Source organism: Lytechinus pictus, chromosome 8 (genome assembly GCF_037042905.1).
Source record: "Lytechinus pictus isolate F3 Inbred chromosome 8, Lp3.0, whole genome shotgun sequence".
NCBI classification, from domain to species: Eukaryota; Metazoa; Echinodermata; class Echinoidea; order Temnopleuroida; family Toxopneustidae; genus Lytechinus; species Lytechinus pictus.
The window spans coordinates 14,321,587-14,329,673 of NC_087252.1; the positions used below are offsets into that span (position 1 = coordinate 14,321,587).

General features: G+C 37.3%; 1 long non-coding RNA gene across 1 annotated transcript; it reads left to right on the forward strand.

Moving 5' to 3' along the window:
- The first annotated feature begins 526 nt into the window (after nt 1–526).
- LOC135154869 (uncharacterized) lies at nt 527–2,655 on the forward strand. Its single transcript, XR_010294287.1, has 3 exons — nt 527–858; nt 1,922–2,048; nt 2,582–2,655. It is a non-coding gene; the product is annotated as an uncharacterized LOC135154869 (long non-coding RNA).
- Nucleotides 2,656–8,087: the final 5,432 nt, after the last annotated feature.

Genomic DNA, 8,087 nt, shown 5'->3' on the forward strand with positions numbered 1-8,087 from the left:
GAAAAAAATTAAGGTGTTCATCGACGCCCTGTACTGCATGATGAAACTGTATCCCCATTCGGCCCTCTTAACTCCCCCCTCTCTCTCTCTCCCTCCCCCCCCCCACCACAAAGCCCCTTGCTCATTTCTCTTATCTCACCTTGACCTTAATTAATTAATCTTAACTATCTGGCGGTACAGTCAAACGTGACTGGTCGCAATCATAGTTTCATCCCCAACAAACACGGAACAAACAATAACAACAATTCTGTTTTTCGACCCAACATCATTCCTTTCAATACGCGTAAGGCCATACGTGGGCATGCACAAACAACGTGGGTTCACAAAAACAGACCCGCGTTCGGACTGAAATTGTGATTAAAATAAAAATGTTATAAATATAACAAAAATATTGGTATAATAAAGGATATTTGATTAACGGAAAAACATCCATCACTAATTCATAGGAACTCTGGAAAAGATTTGAACGAGGTTTTTATCAACGGTAATCAAGAGGAATTAGTGTATGGATGAATGGCGGACAATTTGAAGGTTGATTTTGGAGGGTCAATGTTTTATTCATGAGAATGACGTCAAAATACGCATAATGCACTTGTATGATTGGATAAAACGCTAATGTTTTATTCATGTACTCATGCATTAAACATTTTTTCCGTCCCACAATTCCCTACGATATCTGTGCGAAGTGTCGTTCTTTTGGACTCTGCGAATTTCAAGTTTCTGAAACGAAATAGCTAGACTAATTATCTGTTTATAGAATTGATGTTCGAAATCATGGTATTTGAGTGAACTTCGTTGGAGCAGAAAATCTTGGAGGGAACATCAATACTATTCTAATGACATTCCATAGGAATAAAAGTAAGTTACGCTCATTTTCATGTTTTGATCTCACTTGCAAATTGTAATATGTTTGCCGGGGTTCGGGGCTCATCCTGTATAACCGTACGTAATATGTAAACCTCAATTTCAATATTTCTTTTGCCTGACTTCCAAATAAGTGTGATCATTGAGTTTCTCAAAAATACTATATCTAGGGGTCTATAGTTTGTCGTAGATCTAGACATTCATCGGAATGATTCATGTAGGTCCAAAGTAAACCTGTATTTCAGTTTTATTGTGATTAGACAATTATCAGGGGTAGATGTGGACTTGTTTCCGACCTCCTGTTTTTTAGTAACGACAAACTGTCGATTTTAGGCCAATTCAAATTTAGGTCAATGTAGGGATATGGTCAGAGCGGGATCCTGCCTTTGATATCGCCGGTGCTAGCCGGCTAGCGAGATTGTTGATATAGTCATGGGGTATGAAAATAGCGGGGACGGACTAGGCCCAAACTTCAAGCTTGAAAGTTGAAGTTTAGGCCTAGTCCGTCCCCGCTATTTCATCTTCATATGAATAAGTATTCTCAGCATTTTCTTTTATTCAGGAACATTTTACTTCAGAATAATCAGTGTTGAAATACGATTGACTTGGCATTAGTGTCTGTTATTAGTGTTAAGTGTTACTTAGTCTTAGATTTGAATGAAATGGCGTAGCCTATACCCTGACCTAAATCAAGTCTATTTGAACAGGATACCCTGGGCCTGGCCTGGGGTGGTAATTTGAAAACGTTCTTAGTGTTTACCTCATTCAAATGTGATGTGATTCTTAAGTTATACAGGCCCAGCATAGACCAGATTCAGCTATATACAGCTGTAGAAATATGTGGTTGGAATCATTTTACTTTTATAAACAGAGTGAGGTAGGCCTATGCCTCTATGTGATAGAGAATGAAGTTCCGGGTCCAGATAACTTTTTAGTTCTAGTTTGGAATATTCATACATAGACCTGGGATATGGGCAGCTGGAAATTTCAAAAATATTGTTTAAGAAGAGTAATTTTATTATCGCTAAAACCCTCAAATTTAAATTGTCAATTGCAGATCCAATGGGACCAAGTTCTTAGCAGTTCACACCTAGTCAGAAGTACAAGATTGAGAACCATGCCGATCAGCAAGTGTTAGTTACAATCTAATGAGGAACAGGATATCTGAATGGAAAAATTGCAAGGTATGCTTACTGTTTTGATAATATACAGGCTGTATCTAAGCTCATCACCCCCCCCCAAAAAAAAAAAAAAAACCAAATAAATAAATATTTCCCCTTTTTTGGGAGGGGGTACGTGGGCTATGGCCAATTGTGCTGAAACATGATGCGATATCATGTAATGTTAAAGTTCCATTGTGAGTTAATATTTGTTTGAATTCAGATTCACCAGTATTTACATTTTTAACACTGCATACTAATTATCCATATCTCCTGTCTATACATGCATTTGCATAAAAAACCCAAGATATTAACAGTTATCACAAAATTCTGATAAATATTTGAATTAATTTGCACTCTTTATTTTCAAAACATACTGTAGATAGTTATATTGATATATGAATTTATCTGGATGTGGGACGAAAGTGACTGCATGTGCTAAACTTGTTTTATCACTGAAGATATAAAATAGAGTTTACATCTTTTTTTTACTAAACTGGACTAGATGAGTAAATATAATTTACAGCTTATGTTCTTTTCTCTTTTTTACCATGCAGGTTTCCCACTTCCTAAGCTGTTTAAGTACTGGTATCACAACATAAGTGCCAAGAAGAGATATGAAACGGTCTCAACATTTTTGCTGGTGCCCCCCCCCCCGATGCCGTGACCCACAGTACGCCACTTCAAGTCTTCATAAATTATGTAGGGTTATTAAGTTGCATTTATTGTTATCTTCATTTAAAAAAAATGTGAAATGGGCTACCACTGCAATAATATATAAATAGACTATATTTAAAAAATAGATTGAATTCTAACCACAGTGACAGTAGACAAATCAAATTTTGTTAATGATTCGCTAATGTATTGATTGGGGAAGGCACTCTTTAGGATTCTGGCATTGTGTCCCACCCCCCCCCCTTATGAGGAGTGCTCTCACATCAGTAGACTATTTCTTGTCAGCAAATTTGAAAGGAATTTACCAATTTTTTTGAGTGACAAACTTTTGTGGAAGAAAATAAACGAATATCAAAGGTTTTTATGCTCTTTTATGGAATATTAACTATAGGCTCATCGAGATCCTTTGAATGAAATTTTAACAAACATTGTACAATGTAGAAAAATGTACTTAATCCCATTTTTGTACATTTATATACCCACCCCATACTACCCCTACCCAGTAACAGCCCTTTTTAGCTATGCATTGCCTTCATTTTTTTAAATACAATTTAATGCTTGGTTGATGCTAATTATTATTTTTATGTTAATGTCAATGTTTTAGAAATTTGATCTTGGTAAGTTTCATTTATCAATTAATTGTGATGATATATTGCTTCTGAGCTGTTATACACAAATGGCAAAAGATGTTGCACTGTACTGAAATGTGATGATGCCACTGTTACATGAGATCAAACAGCAGTCAATTAAAATATTATTCAAGAAAAATAAGGATAAGAGTGGGAAAGAAAGTAAAATGACAGGAGAATTATTTGCTTGTATGCATATAGTTATGTCAGTTTCTGAGAGAGAGACAGACAGAAAGAGAGAGAGATGGGGGGGGGGGGGTAAAGTTCAGTTTGTTTTGAAAGAAGCAATTATAAGACCTTACTGTTCATGACGGGTAACGGGGGGGGGGGCTAATTATTTCTCCAAATTTTTTAAACCTACATATAAAATGTATTTTTTCTTTCCAAATGAAAATTACACCAGATTCATTTTCAGTTGAAAATAAAAAAGAAATAGCCTACGATCGGTTTGCTCTCTTGCCTATTTAATTTTGAGAACCCCCTCCCCCCTAAAATATGGTATATACCTAGGTCATGATTATTGATGTTTGACATAGAAGTCGCCATTTAAAATTAAGTGCTCCGAGGACTGCTATTCATAATAGGACTTATATTGGAGACTACAATTATGGAAAAGAATTTGATTTGTTATTATCTTTGTTTATATTATGAAAAGAGGTTCATTTCGTTTTCTGCAATAAAAAGAAAAAAGGGCTCCAGAAACCTAAAGAGATGTCATCGTATATGGCAACATTTTCTTTGGGAACCTTCTCTGTAATATTTTTTAGCAAAGATCCTGGCCATTTGCAGCTAAAACAAAGCAAAGATGCAGTAATAATCGTAACAAGCAATAACAAATAGATCATTAAAATAGATGAATAATAAAACTCTGAGGAGGAAAAAAACGAATGATCTGACATTATGTAATCACTGACAGACACCATAAACGATATTAATCAGGTCGCGCATTATGCTAATTAGTGACAAAATACTAATTTACATATTTTTACGCTATGCGCGAAGGACGTTCCGTGACCACGCCTTCATTTCGCTGGTGTACCAAAACAGTGGCGGTGCCCATAGGCTTGGATACGAAAAATGGGAGCAGTGTGCACTTTTGACCCTCCAAAATTTTCTTCAATTCTGACCGGATGCAGAAGCGGAGTTTCACCCCCCTGACGTGGTCTATGTATTGCATGTGTAAAGTCTGTGTTCGTTGCGTATCTTCTTTTACTAGAATCGCGCAAATACGCGTGTGCGCAGACAATTACAAGGGGGACTGCGCAGACTTGGGGGAACTTGCCATAAATGATTTTTACTCTCTAGAAGCCGCCTGGCTAGCCGCCCGGCTAACCGCAGCCACTCGCTCAAATTTAACGCTCGAATTTTCGAAGAAATACTGAATCAATACCTAATATGAAACCATACAATTTTACGACTTTTAAAGAGATGATTTGAAATGATATACAAAATGAATACAGTAATTACCCACGATTTTTTAATGTACTTTTCCAGACCCCACTGCAAGAGTTTATCGGCCACAAACTCCATTTTGTCCTGTGTGAAGAAAATTGCACACGTGCATGCGTTTTTGTTCTTCGTACAGCGAGCGTCGCCTCTTAGCCAATCACATTTAATTTCTAGAAGTTATATAGAAAATGAAGAATATTACCTTCAGACGATATCCCTAGAAAATTGCTTCAAGAAATGTCATTATAAAGAGGAAATGGACAAAAATTTGTCAAGAAAAATCACGAAAAAGGAGATCGCATCATGAATATTCATATCATGGCCCAGAAGGAAAAACCAGTAAGACCAGTAAATTTTTTTACTGGTTTCCAGTAGAATTTTACTGGTTTCCAGTATATTTTTACTGGGCCAGTTCATTTTTAACTGGACCAGTAAAAATCAACTGGAGACCAGTTCCAACAATTGCATTCCAGTTGAAGCAATTAATAATACCAGTTAAATTTTTTTTCATCAAACTGGTGTTTCTGGTCCAATAAATGGTTTCCAGTAGATTTTTACCAACGAACGTAGAGGGCAGCAACACACAAGCGTGTTGCTCTAAGGAAGGTCAACTCGATACGCGCATGCAGCTGAGGTACGCGCATATTTTATCATTTATGCCAACGAAATCATACGCCGATCCAATACAACAACAAATTAGTAGCGATCACGAAAACAATATGAAAGAATATGACTACAACGATATCAAAGATAACATTAAAAAATTATGTTGGAGAATATACATACATTTAAAAACATACGTTGATATTTAAAACTTTACAAATATAAGTTTTAGAAACTAAATCATTACCAAATCGGTGATTGTTGTTATCAGCGATTTCACCAGACGGCTGTATTAGGTGATTTGCGTCGAGACGATTTTGTGACCACTCGCAAAGCATTTCGGGATTGAATATGACCACCTTATTTTCTCTGAGCTCTTCGCTGAACCCATCATCACAGTGCAGCTGCAGCGCAGCGCGCAGCCAATGCAATGCATCCGATGCATGGGGTTTTTTCGCCGTCCATAGTCTCGGACTCGAAGTTGAAATTTAGACCCGGATTTCGGGGAAACAGCGCCTTTATTTCAGATTTATAGATTTAAAAGTCGAATGAAATTAAAAATTTGAAATCTAACCTTGAACAACCATCGTTGATAAACATCAGCCCTGAAGCAATTGCACTTCAAATCAGACTAGGCTAATTGGACGTCATTGTCTATGTTGCTAGAAGGTCTATGACGAGTCGCCTGAAGCCCCAGCGCATCATCAACGTCACTAGCTAGCTGCGCGACCGGCCCAGACTCGGCGCACCCAGGCCAGAAAAATGACCTCGATTATTACGGTGGTTGTCTATGCATTTATTAGTGGTGCAGCGAAATTCAGCAGAAGAAAATAAGAGATATGAGGTATCCTCGTCATAGACTTAATATTCCAAAATGAGGAAAAATGTCCAAATCATGATTATTTAAGCTAAATATTTTCTTTAAAAATAAAAGTAATATCTTTAATATTTATACCCAGAATAACCGATCTAATAATTGTTCATTAAAAAATATTTAAAATTAACAAATGAAAAAAAAATCAACTCGACAAATTTCCCAAAACCCCACCTTATTTTTTAGAGTGGTCACAAAATTCGAGCGGAGTTGACCTTCCTTAGAGCAACACGCTTGTGTGTTGCTGCCCTCTACGTTCGTTGATTTTTACTGGAAGTCTGCGCAGTCCCCCTTGTCTGCGCACACGCGTATTTGCGCGATTCACAAAAGAAGTTTAAACCCCCCCTGGGTTTAAACCCCCTCCTGGTTTTTTGAAACCATGGTTTAAACCCAGGGGGGGTTTAAACCCCCTCTCTGATTCACAAACGATGGTTTTTTTAAACCATGGTTTAAACCACAGTCTAAATTTAAACTGTGGTCTAAATTTAGACTGTGGTTTAAACCATGGTTTAAATTTAGACCATGGTTTAAACCATGGGTTTTTCCTACTGAGCATGCTCAGTAGGTCAGATGCTGTCTGCTACATCCAAAATGGAGGAGGCTAACTTTAGGTGTGTTGGAGCTGGAAGGGAGAGAGCAAAGGGAAACTGGCAGACAGCTGAAAGAAACCTCCTCCTCCAACTAATCACAGAGCGAAGGGAAGTTCTTCTATGTAGGAAGACTGATTATAATAGTAATTTGAAAAAAACAGCAGCATGGGATGATTTGGCCAATAAATTCCACTCCAAATATGGAAATAAATGGAGCACAAATCAAATTAAGGACCAGTGGAAAAGAATGAGGCTCAATGCCAAGAAAGAACATTCCAATTTCAGTAAGGAATCAAGAAAGACTGGCGGAGGTCCACCTCCACCTGAGCCCAGTCACTTCAGCATGATTGTGAAGGAGCTATGCCCAATGGATTTTCAGCAATTCAGAAATCCATTTGACGATGACAACGAAATCGCAGCCGAATACTTGGCATTTGGATCGCTCAGTTCCATGGCAACAGGTCGTGCCACTGAGTAAGTCCATTTTATGGTTAAAATCAACATTTTCTAGGAATACATGTATAATCAGCTCAAACAAAATGAATATTTTATAAATATGAAATGCTATTTGTAATTTTCAAACGACAAGATTGGGTAAAATTAAACTTCAAACTTTGGGCAAATCACGATCGTCTGCTCATCCTCACTCGTCCGAGTTCAGTCCCATCCATTGCAATCCATGTTATGAATTTTAACACCAACGCTAGCGAACGAGCTGGCCGCCCGGAACTTGGGGATGCCACCGACTCAGCTTGTCGAACGTAGACGATCACCGCCAAATGAGGGTTTTTAGTCCCGGGTTCGGTAATCTAATCAATTGGCAAATTTCCTTACAATATCATAGAATTTCATTTTAGTTGCTAGTATGAAGAATATTCTCAATTAACTACTTACATTGGCAGTGTAGAATGTCGCTCTTGTAAAATATGAAGCCTACATTATTTAAAGTAAATTAGCAGCCAGTCGGCCAAAGCCAAGGCAAAGTTTTAAATCCAAGTTCAACAATTAATTTGCATACATATCCATTGCGCAGAATCCAAACGTTGTGTTCGGATCAGAGCGTCATGTTTGTTATAAACTTGAAGTAAAATGAGAAAATCAAAAGTAGATATGAACTTATCACGAAAGCCTATTATAATGTCCATCAAAATTAAGAGAGAGAACGAGAGAGAGAGTAAAAATAACCAAAAAGGAAAAAACACTACCTAAGTCTTAATGAAAGTTATTAACGTCAATTCAACTC